General features: G+C 44.4%; 1 pseudogene; it reads left to right on the top strand.

The window, feature by feature from the left end:
* Positions 1-7,781: 7,781 nt before the first annotated feature.
* Positions 7,782-8,996, top strand: LOC132513216 (small ribosomal subunit protein uS3-like; annotated as a pseudogene).
* The last annotated feature ends 9,561 nt before the right edge of the window (positions 8,997-18,557 follow it).

The raw sequence follows: 18,557 nt of genomic DNA, 5'->3' as shown, positions 1-18,557 counted from the left end.
AGCAGCACTTTTTAAAATGTGAAATTTACTTCATGGGCAAATTTTAAAATCCTCATAAAGTTTAAAACATTACCATTTAATTTGAATAATCATCTTAAACTTTTTGAGCCTCTTGATTTGGCCTGAGAGAATTAAAAATTAGTTTTAATGAAATAACTAGAAATGCTATAATTAAACTACTATATTCCTTTGGGGCACAATTCTTGACACAGAGTGGGTATTCATTAACATTATGTTCATTTAAAAAATCTCAGTCAGATTATTCATCTGTTTCTGGGCGAAAAATATTTCTAAGAAATCTGTAGCTTTTTCTTCAACTTGATAACTCTGTGAAAATAGAGGAGAATGTCTTTTAACACCAAGAGCCACAAATTCTCCTGAATTTGCAGTGTTCTAGCACAAAGGAGGGAATAAAAAGGGAACATTTGAAACTGTCAAAATGTAAATGACACATTTAAGGTACACTCATCTGGCACAGTAACACTTTATAGTTTTTTTTTTAATCACAGCAGAGATATTCGGTTTCCATCATTTTCAAAATGTGACAATTAAAATGAATTTTATGACTTTGAGTTTTTTGCCCATTTATAGACATCTGTCTTGATACTCTACACTATAACTGTTCTTCTCATGGACTAGATTTGAAACTTAGGTGAAGCTCAGGTTAAGACCACCTCTCCCCTGGCTGCCCAGGGGCTGTGGGCAGGACCAGGGGTCTGTCCTCCATCTCCCATCCTGCCCTCCTCACTTCCACCCGCAACTTTGCAAAGAAGAAGGCTGTGACCAGAACCGCTCTTCCACCTTCTCCTCAGGACCAAGCCCATGATGTCTGACATCCCCCAGTCACCACCAGCAGCCGGTCTGCCAAGTTCCTGTGACTGCCCACGCCTTTTCTCCACAGGGCTTTGTTCATCTCATCCACCAGCTCAGCTTCCCGCAGCCTCTTCTGTCTTCAAGCCCTTCCACTCTGCCCGCTGGGAAACCCCTGATGGGAACGTTCCCTTTACCTTCCAGATCTAACTCAGGGTTTCTCAACCTGGGCACCATTGACACTTTAGGCAGGATCATTCTTTGCTGTTGGGGGCTGTCCTGTGCCCTGTGGGATGTTTAGCAGCCTCCCTGCCTTTTCCCCTAAAAGCCACGAGTACTCTCTCTGCCCTGCAGTTGTGACAACTAAAAATGTCTCTGGGCATTGCCAGATGTCCCCGGAGGTGGGGGGAGGACATTGCCCCGGCTCTCCCTGCACCCCTCCTCCTCAAACACTAAGCTCCTTTGACATACACGCCACCATATTACTAGCCTTGTGTATTAGTACTGACCTTGTATTACATCTGCTGACGTCCTGGTCACCTCCTCACTTCTGATGGAGATTTTAGCTCGTGGCTCTTTCCTCCCCTGCCTCTCCACTACGAGTCTGGGGATGACTCTCCTGCAGCTTTGCCATCCAAGGAGATCTTCTACTCGAACCTCTGGCCTCTAAGTTACTTGATCCTCCAGACCCAGGTTAAACCGAAAACTCTGCCCATTTTACTTCTGAGGAGATGCGTGTCACTGGAGAAAAACACACAACCCTGCTTACTGGCCTCACTTCAAGTCGATGACTGTAAATTTCAACTTCCTTGACCATTGTGGAATATTCCCCTGCCCTGTCTGCTCTCCCATCCTCAGAGACAACTATTTCAGACCTTCTCCTCTCTCCTCAAAAACTCCTTCTACTGCCTGCTGTCAAATCCCCCTCTTCTTAATGATCTTGTTTCTTAATTCACTGATCGAGTGGAAGCACTTGGAAAAGGACTGCCTCATCCTACTGCCATTAAGTCGACTCGCTTGCTTGTAGGCATCTATAAGCTTGTGTTTTCCCTTCCCTCCTGCCGCATCTAGTCTGTCACTGCTCCTCTCTAGGGTCAGCCTGTCCCCTGTGCATCCCTTCCACCCCTTTACAGCTACCTGAGGACTTTGTGCGTTCACTTCACTTCCCTTTTCTTGTGCACCATGAATTCTCCCCTCTCTACCACCAGCATAGGAACATGCTGTGATATTTGCCATCTAAACAAACGACCACAGCATGACCTCTACATATTGTCATGGCTCAGTCCTCTGCTATTTCCTCTCCTCTCCTTTTTTCCCCTCCTCTGTCCTCTCCCCTCTTTTCCTCTCTTTGCCTTCTCTCTCAATATTTACTCTCTGAATGGCCTCAACCACTCCCATGACTTTATATGACACCTATATGCTAAGGATTCCAATTTATATCTCTACCTTTCACTGGAGCTTCAAATTAATATATCCAGCTGCTGGTATACATATTTACTTGGATGTCTCACCCGCATCTCCAACTTACCATGTTCAAATATGAACTTCCAATGATCCCCTAAAGCCTTTACTTTTCCAGTGTTCACCCTTCCTAAAAGGTGCTCTGGCTGAAAATCCAGAAATCGTGTTAATTTCCTTCTTTTCCTCCCATCCCACCTTCCTCACGCATTCTTGTCAGCTCTATTTTCAAAATAGACCACAAATCTGACCTCTATCCATTATTCCCCATTATTCCCCGCCTCAGCCCCCATCAGCTCCTGGACTAGCACAGTAAGCCTCTGAATGGCTTTCTCTGCTTCTACTTTTACTTGCCTAGAGAATCTCCTTCACACATCGGACAAGGTAACCTTTTAAAAGTTGTAAATCAGATTATGACACTTCCCTGCTCAGAATTCTTCAGTGGATTTCCATCACATTTGGAATAAAAGTCCATGTCCTGGGTAGATCTGGACCCTACCTAATTTATTTATCGCTCTCCTCCTCCCTCACTTTGATCTGGCCACACTGGCCTTCTTGCTGTTTATCAAAAACACTAGGCTCATTTCAGTTCCTAGGGCTTTGTACTTGCTGATTCCTCCTCATCAGAGGTCTTTGTATGTTTGGTTCCCTCACCAGGCAGTGTGGATATGTCACAGATGGAAGTGAGCATGGCATTAATTGCCATGCAAGTCAAAGAAATGTGGGTGTTCATTAGACTTGCCTTGCTGATACCCTGATACCCTGTGTTAGATCATTAGGGCGACTTGAAACATACAACTCGGAAATTGCTAGTCATTGCTTAGGATTTTATTTTTATTTGGGGGGGATTTTATTATTCAGGGGCTACTACCTGATCCTGAACCTGACAGAACCCCAATGCATCAGATCTTGGACCGCTTTGAGAACTTTGCCTGTGCTTTTGTGACCTAAATCAAGCAATGATCAATCCCCAAAGAGAATTTATAATTGCAGTCTTAACCAATCAAATAATGCCTTTCAGAATCCTGCCTTATTTGAGAAAAATTCCTCCTTTGACCCTATTCATCCCTTCTGCTTGGGGAAATTTGCAGAGAGTCACTGAACTAGCTTTGATATGACACTGTTTCCCCTTGCCTGGTGAGTAACAAACTCAGCTTTGATCATTCAGCTCTGCTGGTCTGGTCATTTTAATGTGACAGTGCTTTTTTTTTTGTGGTATGCGGGCCTCTCACTGTTGTGGAGCACAGGCTCCGAACGTGCAGGCCCAGCGGCCACGGCTCACGGGCCCAGCCGCTACGCGGCATGTGGGATCTTCCCGGACCGGGGCACGAACCCGCGTTCCCTGCATCGGCAGGCGGACTCTCAACCACTGTGCCACCAGGGAAGCCCGTGACAGTGCTTTAATGATTTAATTTTCTTCCCCTGCATTGTTTTAGGCCTTTTTTTCTCTCATATTTTAGGAACTCTGGTACTTAACGTTGGTCTCTTTGTTTTCCAAAACCCCTTGTGGGAACATAGTGTTTTCCTTCTGAGAGAGGAAGGATTCTACTGACCCGGAATAGGGACAACCACCCGACTGATTTAGGTAGCTCGTTCTTTTGGAAGATTATTATACAAGAATCCATTCCTAAAACTTCATCAAATCTGAATCCTTTTCAGAGACACCCCGAAGTAACCCCCCTCTAAACCAAACCAAACCCCTAAACTTTAATTACTATAGCTATTTATTTTGGTTCCTCTCTGTGGGTGAGATTTACATTAATTAGAGTATAATGAAGCCTGCCCTTTCAAACAAATTTATTCCTTTGTTTGCATTCACTTGAGCAAACTGAATGCCCTGTATGTGAGCAGCAAAAGGGAGGCACTGAAATCGGCTTTTACAAGCCAGACCCCCAGACCTCACCTTCCCAGTCCTTCCCAAGACACAGCTTTCCCCACTTGAGATTTGTGAACAGAGACCTCTGTGTGTGTGTGTGTGTGTGTGTGTGTGTGTGTGTGTGTGTGTCGTGTTGTTTTCCTACGTGCAGAAGAGACACATTTTCTCAGAAAACATTTCTTTCTCTGCGGCTTTCTGGTTAGTATTCAGGCCATCACCTCTGTTATCAGACGGTGGCAACAAAGCTTTTCCGCTCGAATCTTCTGCGAGGTGGCGGGGAAATGGATTGCACAGTAATGAGCTGTTTTTGCAGGCTTCCTTCGGGAGCCTTTGCTTATATCCCTTGGCAAGAGGAACTAATTCAAAACAGCAACCCAACCCTGGGGCATCTAAAATTCACAGAAATTCAGCTGACTTGACAGTAAGAGGGTCTCACTGAAAATTCGGGGCTGTACATCAGAGAGCTTCGTTCTGAAGAAAGGGGAGGGGTGGCCTTGAAAGGGGAGGGGTGGCCAGAGGTTTTCTGGAACCTTATATAAGTCTTTTATCCCCATCGCTGTTTTCAAGCCAACTGAAGATGGTAGGGAGTGTGCTGGGAGCAGCTTTTCTTTCCTGATTATGCCGTTTCATCCTCTAAGCAGCAGGAACCCGGAGTCTCAGAGCGCTTCCTCCGGAGAGGCAGTCACGAAAGCCGTGACTCTGCCCAAGCTTGGCCTTGGAGACCTTGATCTCCTGAGGGTAGGGCCCGGGCTTTTTCTCTTTAGACCTTCAGGAGCTAACGCGGCACCTGGCACTTAGTGGCCCCTCGACGTCTACTCGGTGGGTGTTCAGTGAGTGGCGGTGGGGCTGGCAGTGGCCGCCCGCTTCCATTTCCCGAGCCGTCATCGGCGCCATCCCCTTGCGGGGGTTCCGGGTGTCAGTTACCCCGCGGGGGCAGCCTTTCCTGCCGGCTCCGGCCTGCGGCTCTCGTCTCCTGTGTTCAGCTGTTAGTCCTCCTTTCCATCCAGTCTCTTTCTCCTCAGAACATGGTGATCCTCCATCTGTAGAGACTTCTCTGCCTCCACCGTGAGAAACTTGCTGAAAACACACACACACACCCAGACACACACAAAGACACACACAGATACACAGACACACACAAAGATACAGACACATGCACAGATAGACACACAGACACACACACACAGACACACACAGAGACACACACAAAGACACACACACCCAGACACACACACACACAGATACGCAGACACACACAAAGACACACCCAGACACACCCACAGACACACACCCAGACACACACCCACAGACACACACCCAGACACACACCCAGACATACAGACACACACAGACGCACAGATTGATACACAGACACAGAGCCACACACAGACACAGACACACAGAGACATACACACAGACACACACACAAAGACAGACACAGACATGCACACAGACACACACAAAGACACAGACACACAGACACACACAGACACAAAGACACACACGAAGACACACAGACACACAGATAGACACACACAGACACACAGACAGACACACATAGACACACAGAAACACAAAGACACAGGCACACAGACAGACACACACATGGACAGATGCACAGATGATAGACACACAGACACAGACGTACACACAGACAGACAGACACAGACAGACACACAGGTAGACACACACAGATACACACAGGCACAGACAGATACACACACACACACACACAGATAGACACACACAGACACACATACAGAGACACACAGACACACAGGCAAAAACAGACACATAGACACACACATGGACACACAGATACCAACAGACACACACACAGAGACACACATCCTTATGGCCCAGTCTCCCGCTCTCCACATTTCCTCAGTCTTTTGTAGGTTCCAGTTTCCTTCTCTCTCACCCTCACATCTCTCCCTTCACCCTCAAGGGTCTCCTCATTCTTTTAGCCCAGACTGACCATCTGTAATCCCAGCTTCTGCCCTGACTTCCGACTTTCCTTACCCTACATTTCTGCTCCTTTGGTGGGTTTCACCCCTTCACCCCCTGGCACTCCCCTTTATTTAATCTTAATTTAATCTAACCTCCCGTATATCTTAATTTGCTGGAGGTTGGTATTGGAAGCGGTGGTCTTTACCTTTCAGACCGATCTGTGAACAAGTGAAATAGCTGAGCAGTGATAGTTTTAGGGTACACTAGTAGAAATTACATATATTCCTTCTGAGCGTGTGGGGGAATTATTAAGAGGATAAAGCTGGATAAAGCCATACTGTGTTGTTTCATTTAAACCAGTGATTCTCAACCAGAGGCAGTTTTGTTGCCAAGGGGACATTTGGCAATGTCTGGAGACATTTTTAGTTGTCACAACTGGAGGTGGGGGAGGAGGGATGTTCCTGGCATCTAGTGGGTAGAGGCCTGGGATGCTGCTAAATAACCTACGATGCACAGGACTGCTCCACAGCAAAGAATCATTGGGGCCAAAATAGCCACAGTGCCGAGCTGGAGAAACCCTGGCTTATACATTCTTCTCCCTTCTTCCCCAGGCCCTCCTCTGCCCTGTCTCCTGATATTCTGGGTCCTCACAACCTAAGCTTGTCACTTGTGTCCCACGGCCCCAGTTGCTGGGTTTGCCCACTGCCTGGAGAGCACGCCATGCTTGGTTTGAATCTCCACGGTGCAAGCTCACCATGAACACTCCTTTGCTCTTGGAATCCTGGTTGGTGGGAGAGGAAGGGCCTTCCAAAGTTTTTCTTTCACCCACCTTCTGATTCTTCAGAGGAAAAGAAGTGACTTTGCTAAGGTCACAGAGCTACTCAGGGTCTACTCTGGGGGCTCTAGCAGGGTTCCGCACTTCCAGCGCCCTTCTCTTTCTACTCACTCACTGCTTTGGGTCAAATAGAAGAAATTACAAACTGACTGCCTGGGCTAGGGCAGGAATCAGATGGATGGGGCTCATTGAAATAGGGACACACTAATGCATTTCCCAATTTGCTTTTCTGGGTTGCACGCTCTAGTGCTCGGGCAAGGGTCCCTGCCGGCCACGTGGTATGGCTGATGCACCTTCCTGTCCTCGTAGGGGGGAACGCCTCGACGTCCAGTGCCATGCTGGGCAGGGCATTAGGAACAACAGCTTTGGGCAGGCTGTCTTCATGCTGCGCCATGTAGCCAACTATGTACTGAGTCAAGTAGTGCCTGAATCTGGGAACAGAATAGTGTAGACACAGACTTTCTGCAGTCAGGAACCACAGTTTGAGAGAATTACAAGGCAATCTGGGCAACTTCCGTGTCTTCCTTCGCTCCCTCACCTCTCCCCAAACAACCACGTTTTATCAGTGAGGAAAAGGACCTTTTGGTGGGAGGGAGAGGGGATGGGACAGTGTTTTTCCAAGTAAGGTCCTTTGACCTACAAGCCTCAGAATGGCTTTGGGGAAGTGTAAAAATGCATATTCCTAGACCTACATTTTTCATCTCCGGGGTATGGGGCCTCACACTGAAGTTTTTAACAAGTTCCCAGGGTATCCTTCTCTAGTCAGAAGTTTAAGAACCACTGACCCAGACATTTGAATAATTAGGCTTCCCCCCCCCCAAACAATCTCAGAAAGTCAGACACTTGTAGACAATGTCTGAATGTCAGAGAGAAGATCTGCTGCTAAAAAAAGACAAAGAAAAACAAACAAAACCATGTCTCTTCTTGGTGACATCTCATGGCCGTAAGGTGACTGAGTTTGAGCGGAGCTTTGAAGATGTAAGGGCCACATCTGGGAATGTGTACAACATACCAGGGAGGGATCAGGCTTTGCTCCTGTTGCGAGTTTTGAAAGGGCTGGCACTGGCCTTCTTCTGCTCTCCTGGCACCTCTTGCGTTCCCTCTTAAGGCCTCTTCAAGAGCCCTTTCTTTGAGAACTGCTTTTTACCCAGCTCCCCAAGGGTGCTCAAGGTGCCTGCTTATCGATCCACCTTGAACAGGCACCAATATATTCTAATTAAGAGAGTGTACAGGTTTCTCCTTTTGGCGGCGCGTGGTGGCAAGAAGGCGGTGCAGATTTCCAAGAAGAGGAAGTTTGTTGCTGACGGCATATTCAAAGCTGAACTGAACGAGTTTCTCATTTGGGAGCTGGCTGAAGATGGGTACTCTGGAGTTGAGGTCCGAGTTACACCAACCAGGACAGAAATCATTATCTTGGCCACCAGGACACACAATGTTCTTGGTGAGAAGGGCCGGCGGATCCGGGAATTGACTGTTGTGGTTCAGAAGAGATTTGGCTTCCCTGAGGGCAGTGTAGAGCTTTATGCTGAAACAGTGGCCACAAGAAGTCTGTGCGCCATTGCCCAGGCAGAGCCTCTGCGTTACAAATTCCTAGGAGGCCTTGCTGTGTGGAGGGCCTGCTGTGGTGTGCTGCGGTTCATCATGGAGAGTGGGGCTAAAGGCTGCGAGGTCGTGGTGTCTGGGAAACTCCCAGGACAGAGGGCTAAATCCATGAAGTTTGTGGATGGCCTGGTGATCCACAGTGGAGACCCTGTTAACTACTATGTCGATACTGCCGTGCGCCATGACGTGTGCTGGGCACAAGGTAAAGATCATGCTGCCTTGGGACCCAACTGGTAAGACTGGCCCTAAGAAGCCCCTGCCTGATCATGTGAGCATCGTGGAACCCAAGGATGAAAGAAATACTGCCCACCACCTCCATCTCCGAGCAGAAGGGTGGGAAGCCAGAGCCGCCTGCCATGCCCCAACTGGTACCCACAGCATAATAGGGTCTCCTTGGCCGCTGGATCTGGAGTCTGGATGTTGCTCTATAAAGACATTTAATAAAAATCTTTTTAAAAGAAGAAAAAAAAAGAGTATACAGGCCGTGGACACAGTCCTCATTTTCACAGTAATGCTCACTGGTTTTTGGCTCCCGCCCAAGCATGAAAGATTTTCCAGGGGTGGTGACACTCCGTCTGTGCAACTAGCAAAAGTCCTGGGTTGGTGTCTCTGTTTATTCTTTTGCATTTTGCAGGACCAAGCTTTGGACTCAGCTCTCCTTTCTCTCTTTCCAAAACCCGTAGTCCTTTGCGGAGGGGATGCTGCTGTGCTGTCTTGCTGCTCCGATGTCCCAGAAGCACAATGGTTCCCTGAGCATGGACCCTATTATGTTTTCTTTCAGAAAGAGATGAAGAGCACACATCCTTCTGTTTTGTGCCCAAAAAAATCTGCATAATTATCTGACCTTAATTGATGGTCACTTTTTTATTTTCAAGTGGGGAGAAAAGGAGTCACAGTACCCAAGTTAGTTTTACAAACTCCCCGGCAGCCCCTAAAACAAATGTCAAAGTTTTGAAACCAATCATACCCATAAGATAGTCACTTGTTCTGTTTCTTATATACCCCAGGGCCTTTGCACTTGCTGTTCCCACTGCCATCTATGCTCTTCATCCGGATAACCACTTGGCTAGCCTGGTTCCCTTGCTTCCTTCTGCTGTCTGCCTAAATGTCTCCTGTTCATGGAGGCCTTCCCTGACCATCCACTATAAAATGTACACTCACTTCCACCCTTGATGCTCCCTCTTCTCCTTTCCTTGCTTCACTTCCCCCCACACCACCCATCTGTCCCTGATGAATTCTACACAGAGTAGCTGTTTGGTTTTTGTGTGTGCATCTGCCCCAGCAAAAGGGAAATTCCATGAGGGTAGGGTCTTGTTTTTTTGTTCACTGCTGTAGCCTCAGCACCTACAACAGTGCCTGGCATAGCAGACTCTCAAGCAATACTGGATGTGTGAATGAGTGAATGGATGTAGAAATAAGGCCCCGAATACTATCTTATTTTTATGTAAGTTTTCTCCAGAGTGGACATGCATGTAAGGAGAGAAGTCATGGAGCTATAGGGGTCTGAAAAAAGATGGACCTCTGACCTACCTCTAAACCTGTGGTGATGGTTTCTCTTCACTACCAACTGCCGTTCCCAGAAACCTTAGGAAATGTTTGAAAAAGAAAAAAAAAAACTAATAAAAATCCTTTCACTTTCATTAGTGTAAACCTTTGTATCAAGTAGGTACAGGAGAAACTCTCTATTTCTGCCTACTGAATCAATATTTGTTTTTTATTTTACATTTATTTATTTATTATTTATTTTATTTATTTATCTTGGCTGCGCTGGGTCTTAGTACGGCATGCAGGATCTTCATTGCGGCATGTGGGATCTTTAGTTGCGGCACACGGACTCTTAGTTGCGGCATGTGGGATCTAGTTCCTTGGCCAGGGATCGAACCCGGGCCCCCTGCATTGGGAGTGCAGAGTCTTACCCACTGGACCACCAGGGAAGTCCCTGAATCAATATTTGAATCTCAGTATTCACCAGGAGACTCCAGACGTTTGCAAAGAAGATTGGGCAAGGAACAAACCTATATCCAAGCATTTCTCGCCTCCATTATTAATATTACTTCCCCCTGAATATGCTGCAAGCCACGTGTACACATTTTTTAATTCAAGTATAGTTGATTTACAATATTGTGTTAACCCGTGTACACATCTTGTTTTCAGTAATACCACTTTTTCACGTATATAGACTAGAGAATAAGAATATATGTATGTGTTTTTATATCTATATATCTATATATCTATATCTATACCTATTCCCACCATCCCTACCACACACAAATGCAAGAAACAGGAGGGGCAAAATTTGTACGATGTTTGTTACGGTCAACCCACTCTCTTTCTCAAGACTTCGGATAATTGAAATGTAAGCTAGATTCAGTAATTAGTGACTATTCTTGCCAGTAAGTTATAATGGCTCATTTATAATCTTTTCCAGTCTTACCATCTTCTTGGACTATCTAAAGCTACTAGTTCTGAAACCTGTTGGATCATCAGAACTGCTTGAGGTGTTAAGCCTGAGTTTCTCCACCTTGGCACTACTAACAACTGAGACCAGATCATTCTCCGATGGGGGACTGTCCTGTGCACTGTAGGATGTTTAGCAGCCTCCCTGGCCTTGACCCACTAGTTACTAGTAGCCCCCACCCCCTAGTTATGGCAACCCAACTGTCTCCAGATGTTGCTACATGACCCCTGGGGGCAAAATCATCCCCCAGTTGAGAACCACTGAGTTAAAGCAACAAGACAGATGCTGGAGTACCCTGAGCCCCTTGCCTTCAGGGAAGGCGGATTTGGGATTCGTTCTCCTGCTCCTCGCTGGACTGCCTCGTGAGTAAACCCTCTCTTCACTGCACACCTCGCTGTCTCAGCGCTTTGACTTGACAGGTATAAGTAACTTTAGTACAGCACAGACAGATTTTGGGACCTCGGTCTGTGGCAATCCTGGAGAACCTCTGCGAGGATCAGGCAGTAAAAACTCTTTTAGAGCAGAAATCCACTGGCCTTAAAAATTAATGGTGGGAGGGAGTCCAGGAAAAGGTCTGGAGCTGCCTAAGAGGCAAGAGACCATTATTTCGGGGTGTGCAAGGAGAGGGGATTCAGAGCACTGCCTAAACGAGCTCCAGAGACGGGCATGAGCCGCGACTATCAGCACAGACCCCAGAGATGGGCTTGAGACGCTAACGCTGCTGCTGCCACCAACAATCCTGTGTGCGAGCACAGGTCACTCTCCACACCTCCCCTCCCGGAAGCCTGTGCAGCCCGCCACTGCCAGGGTCCCGTGATCCAGGGACAACTTCCCTGGGAGAACGCACGGCGCGCCTCAGGCTGGTGCAACGTCACGCCGGCCTCTGCCGCCGCAGGCTCGCCCCTCATCCGTACCCCTCCCTCCCCACGGCCTGAGTGAGCCAGAGCCCCCGAAGCAGCTGCTCCTTTAACCCCGTCCTGTCTGAGCAAAGAACAGACGCCCTCAGGCGACCTACATGCAGAGGCGGGCCCAAATCCAAAGCTGAACCCCAGGAGCTGTGAGAACAAAGAAGAGAAAGGGAAATCTCTCCCAGCAGCCTCAGGAGCAGCGGATTAAATTTCCACAATCAACTTAATGTACCCTGCATCTGTGGAATACCTGAATAGACAACGAATCATCCCAACATTGAGTTGGTGGACTTTGGGAGCAACTGTAGACTTGGGGTTTGCTTTCTGCATCTAATTTGTTTCTGGTTTTATCTTAGTTTAGTATTTAGAGTTTATTATCATTGGTACATTTGTTTCTTGATTTCATTGCTCTCTTCCTTCTTTTTAATATATATATATATATATATATATATATATTTCCTTTTTCTCTTTTTGTGAGTGTGTATGTGTATGCTTCTTTGTATGGTGTGATTTTGTCTGTATAGCTTTGTTTTTACCATTTGTCCTAGGGTTCTGTCTGTCCGTTTCTATTTTTAGTATAGTTTTTAGTGCTTGTTATAATTGGTGGATTTCGATTTGGTTGCTCTCTTCTTTCTTTCTTCTTTTTGTTACTTTTAAATTTATTTTTAATTTATTTTAAGAACTTTATTTTATCCAACCTTCCTTCCTTCCTTCCTTCCTTCCTTCTTTCCTTCCTCTCTCCCTCCCTCCCACCCTTCCTTCCTTCCTTTCTTTTTTTTTCTCCCTTTTCTTGTGAGCCCTGTGGCTGACAGGGTCTTGGTGCTCCAGCTGGGCGTCAGGCCTGAGCCTCTGAGGTGGGAGAGCCGAGTTCAGGACATTGGTCCACCAGAGACCTCCCAGCTCCACATAATATCAAATGGCGAAAGCTATCTCAGAGATCTCCATCTCAACACGAAGACCCAGCTCCACTCAACGAACAGCAAGCTACAGTGCTGGACACCCTATGCCAAACAACTAGCAAGACAGGAACACAACCCCGCCCATTAGCAGAGAGGCTGCCAAAAATCATAATAAGGCCACAGACACCCCAAAACACACCACCAGACGTGGACGTGCCCATCACAAAGACAAGACCCAGCCTCATCCACCAGAACACAGGCACTAGTCCCCTCCACCAGGAAGCCTACACAACCCACTGAACCTACCTTAGCCACTGGGGGCAGACACCAAAAACAAAGGAAGGTACGAACCTGCAGCCTGCAAAAAGGAGACCCCAAACACAGTAAGATAAGCAAAATGAGAAGACAGAGAAACACCCAGCAGATGAAGGAGCAAGGTAAAAACCCACCAGACCAAACAAATGAAGAGGAAATAGGCAGTCTACCTGAAAAGAATTCAGAGTAATAACAGTAAAGATGATCCAAAATCTTGGAAACAGAATGGAGAAAATACAAGAAACGTTTAACAAGGACCTAGAAGAACTAAAGAGCAAACAAACAATGATGAACAGAACAATAAATGAAATTAAAAATTCTCTAGAAGGAATCAATAGCAGAATAACTGAGGCAGAAGAACGGATAAGTGACCTGGAAGATAAAATAGTGGAAATAACCACCACAGAGCAGAATAAAGAAAAAAGGATGAAAAGAATTAAGGACAGGCTCAGAGACCTCTGGGACAACATTAAAAAATGCACCAACATTCACATTATAGGGGTCCCAGGAGAAGAAGACCAAAAGAAAAGGCCTGACAAAATATTTGAAGAGATTATAGTTGAAAACTTCCCAGTATGGGAAAGGAAATAATCAAGTCCAGGTAGCACAGAGAGTCCCATACAGGATAAATCCCAGGAGAAACACCCAAGACACATATTAATCAAACTATCAAAAATTAAATACAAAGGAAAAATATTAAAAGTGGCAAGGGAAAAACAACAAATAGCATACAAGGGAATCCTGATAAGGTTAACAGCTGATCCTTCAGCAGAAACTCTGCAAGCCAGAAGGGAGTGGCAGGACATATTTAAAGTGATGAAAGGGAAAAAGCTACAACCAAGATTACTCTACCCAGCAAGTATCTCATTCAGATTTGATGGAGAAATTAAAACCTGTACAGACAAGCAAAAGCTAAGAGAGGTCTTCCCTGGTGGCACAGTGGTTGAGAGTCCACCTGCCGATGCAGGGGACATGGGTTCGTGCCCCGGTCCGGGAAGATCCCACATGCCATGGAGCGGCTGGATCTGTGAGCCATGGCCGCTGAGCCTGCGCGTCCGGAGCCTGTGCTCCACAATGGGAGAGGCCACAACAGTGAGAGGCCCGCGTACCGCAAAAAAAAAAAAAAAAAAAAAAAATAGCTAAGAGAATTCAGCACCACCAAACCAGCTTTACAACAAATGCTAAAGGAACTTCTCTAGGCAGGAAACACAAGAGAAGGAAAAGACCTACAATAACAAACCCCAAATAATTAAGAAAATGGTAATAGAAACATACATATCGATAACTACCTTAAGTGTAAATGGATTAAATGCTGCAAACAAAAGACACAGACTAGATGAATGGATACAAAAACAAGACCCATATTGTCTACAAGAGACCCACTTCAGACCTAGGAACACATACAGATTGAAAGTGAGGGATGGAAAAAGATATTCCATGCAAATGGAAATCCAAGAAAGCTGGAGTAGCAATTCTCGTATCAGAAAAAATAGACTTTAAAATAAAGACTGTTAAAAGAGACAAAGAAGGACACTATATAATGATTAAGGGATCAACCCAAGAAGAAGATATGACAATTGTAAATATTTATGCACCCAACATAGGAGCACCTCAATACATAAGGCAAATGCTAACAGCCATGAAATGGGAAATTGACAGTAACCCAATCATAGTAGGGGACTTTAACACCCCACTTTCATCAATGGACAGATCATCCAAAATGAAAATAAATAAGGAAACACAAGCTTTAAATGATACATTAAACAAGATGGATTTAATTGATATTTATAGGACATTCCATGCAAAAACAGCAGAATACACTTTCTTCTCAAGTGCTCATGGAACATTCTCCAGGATACGTCATATCCTGGGTCACAAATAAGCCTTGGTGAATTTAACAAAATTGAAATCGTATGAAGTACCTTATCTGACCACAACACTATGAGACTAGATATCAATTACAGGAAAAAACCTGTAAAAAATACAAACACATGGAGGCTAAACAATACACTACTAAATAACCAAGAGATCACTGAAGAAATCAAAAAATACCTAGAATCAAATGACAATGAAAACACAATGATCCAAAACCTATGGGATGCAGCAAAAGCAGTTCTAAGAGGGAAGTTTATATCAATACAATCCTATCTCAAGAAACAAGAAAAATCTCAAATAAACAACCTAACCTTACACCTAAAGCAATTAGAGAAGGAAGAACAAAAAAACCCAAAGTTAGCAGAAGGAAAGAAATCATAAAGATCAGAGCAGAAATAAATGAAATAGAAGCAAAGAAAACGATAGGAAAGATCAATAAAACTAAAAGCTGGTTCTTTGAGAAGATAAACAAAATTGATTAACCGTTAGCCAGACTCATCAAGAAAAAAAGGGAGAAGACTCAAATCAGCAGAATTAGAAATGAAAGAGGAGAAGTAACAACTGACACTGTAGAAATACAAGGGATAATGAGACATTAGTGCAAGCAACTATATGCCAATAAACTGGACAACCTGGAAAAACTGGACAAATTCTTAGAAAGGCACAACTGTCCAAGACTGAACCAGGAAGAAATAGAAGATACAAACAGACCAATCACAAGCACTGAAATTGAGACTGTGATTAAAAATCATCCAACAAACAAAAGCCCAGGACCACATGTCTTCACAGGCGAATTCTATCAAACATTTAGAGAAGAGCTAAAACCTATCCTTCTCAAACTCTTCCAAAATATAGCAGAGGGAGAAACGCTCCCAAACTCATTCTCCGAGGCCACCATCACCCTGATACCAAAACTAGACAAGGATGTCACAAAGAAAGAAAACCACAGGCCAATATCACTGATGAACATAGATGCAAAAATCCTCAACAAAATACTAGCAAACAGAATCCAACAGCACATTAAAAGCATCATACACTATGATTAACTGGGGTTTATCCCAGGAAGGCAAGGATTCTTCAGTATACGCAAATCAATCAATGTGATACACCATATTAACAAACTGAAGGAGAAAAACCGTATGATCATCTCAATAGATGAAGGAAAAGCTTTTGACAAAATTCAACACCCATTTATGACAAAAACTCTCCAGAAAGTGGGCATAGAGGGAATCTATGTCAGCATAATAAAGGCCATATATGACAAACCCACAGCAAACGGCATTCTCAATGGTGGAAAACTGAAAGCATTTCCTCTAAGATCAGGAACATGACAAGGATATCCACTCTCACCACCATTATTCAACATAGTTTTGGAAGTCCTAGCCACAGCTATCAGAGAAGAAAAAGACAAAAAAGGAATACAAATTGGAAAAGAAGAAGTAAAACTGTCACTGCAGATGACATGATACTATACATAGAGAATCCTAAAGATGCCACCAGAAAACTACTAGAGCTAATCAATGAATTTGGTAAAGTTGCAGGATACAAAATTAATGCACAGAAGTCTCTTGCATTCCTATACACTAATGATGAAAAATCTGAAGGAGAAATTAAGGAAACACTCCCATTTACCATCGCAACAAAAAGAATAAAATACCTAGGAATAAACCTACCTAAGGAATCAAAAGACCTGTATGCAAAAAACTGTAAGACACTGATGAACGAAATTAAAGATGATACTAACAGATGGAGAGATATACCATGTTCTTGGATTGGAAGAATCAACATTGTGAAAATGACTCTACTACCCAAAGCAATCTACAGATTCAATGCAATCCCTATCAAATTACCAGTGGCATTTTTCACAGAACTAGAACAAAAAATTTTACAATCTGTGTGGAAACATGAAAGACCTCAAATAGCAAAAGCAGTCTTGAAAAAAAAAAAATGGGGCTTGAGGAATCAGGCTCCCTTACTTTAGACTACACTACAAAGCTACAGTAATCAAGAGTGTATGGTACTGGCACAAAAACACAAATATAGATCAATGGAACAGGATAGAGAGCCCAGAGATAAACCCACGCACCTATGGTCAACTAATCTATGACAAAGGAGGCCAGAATATACAAAGGAGCAAAGACAGCCTCTTCAATAAGTGGTGCTGGGAAAACTGGACAGCTACGTGTAGAAGAATGAAATTAGAACACTCCCTAACACCATACACAAAAATAAACTCAAAATGGATTAAAGACCTAAATGTAAGGCCAGACACTATAAAACTCTTAGAGGAAAATACAGGCAGAACACTCTATGACATAAATCACAGCAAGATCCTTTGTGACCCACCTCCTAGGGAAAGGGAAATAAAAACAAAAATAAACAAATGGGACCTAATGCAACTTAAAATCTTTTGCACAGCAAAGGAAACCATAAACAAGACCGAAAGACAATCCTCAGAATGGGAGAAAATATTTGCAAATGAAGCAACTGACAAAGGATTAATCTCCAAAATTTACAAGCAGCTCATGCAGCTCAATATCAAAAAAACCACCCAATCCAAAAATGGACAGAAGACCTAAATAGACATTTCTCCAAAGAAGATATACAGATTGCCAACAAACACATGAAAGGATGCTCAACATCACTAATTATTAGAGAAATGCAAATCAAAACTACAGTGAGAGATCACCTCACACCAGTCAGAATGGCCATCATCAAAAAATCTATAAACAATAAATGCTGGAGAGGGTGTGGAGAAAAGGGAACCCTCTTGCACTGTTGGTGGGAAGGTAAATTGATACAGCCACTGTGGAGAACAGTATGGAGGTCCTTTAAAAAACTAAGAATAGAACTAGCATACGACCCAGCAGTTCCACTACTGGGCATATACCCTGAGAAGGCCATAATTCAAAAAGAGTCATGTACCACAATGTTCATTGCAGCTCTTTTTACAATAGCCAGGACATGGAAGCAACCTAAGTGTCCATCAACAGATGAATATGGATAAAGAAGATGTGGCACATATATACAATGGAATATTACTCAGCCATAAAAAGAAATGAAATTGAGTTATTTGTAGTGAGGTGGTTGGACCCAGTCTGTCATAGAGTGAAGTAAGTCAAAGAGAAAAACAGATACTGTATGCTAACACATATATATTGAATCTTATAAAAAAATGCTTCTGAAGAACCTAGGGGCAGGACAGGAATAAAGACACAGATGTAGAGAACGGACTTGAGGACACGGGGAGGGAGAAGGGTAAGCTGGGACAAAGTGAGAGAATGGCATGGACATATATACACTACCAAATGTAAAATAGATAGCTAGTGGGAAGCAGCCGCATAGCACAGGGAGATCAGCTCGGTGCTTTGTGACCACCTAGAGGGGTGGGATAGGGAGGGTGGGAGGGAGACGCAAGAGGGAGGAGATATGGAGATATATGTATATGTATAGCTGATTCACTTTGTTATAAAGCAGAAACTGACACACCATTGTAAAGCAATTATACTGCAATAAAGATGTTTTTAAAAAGACAGATGCTGGGGGATTCTGATTGAGTAGGGGCCTGGGA

Source organism: Lagenorhynchus albirostris, chromosome X (genome assembly GCF_949774975.1).
Source record: "Lagenorhynchus albirostris chromosome X, mLagAlb1.1, whole genome shotgun sequence".
In the NCBI taxonomy this organism is placed as follows: domain Eukaryota; kingdom Metazoa; phylum Chordata; class Mammalia; order Artiodactyla; family Delphinidae; genus Lagenorhynchus; species Lagenorhynchus albirostris.
This window is presented reverse-complemented; position numbering and strand designations above follow the sequence as displayed.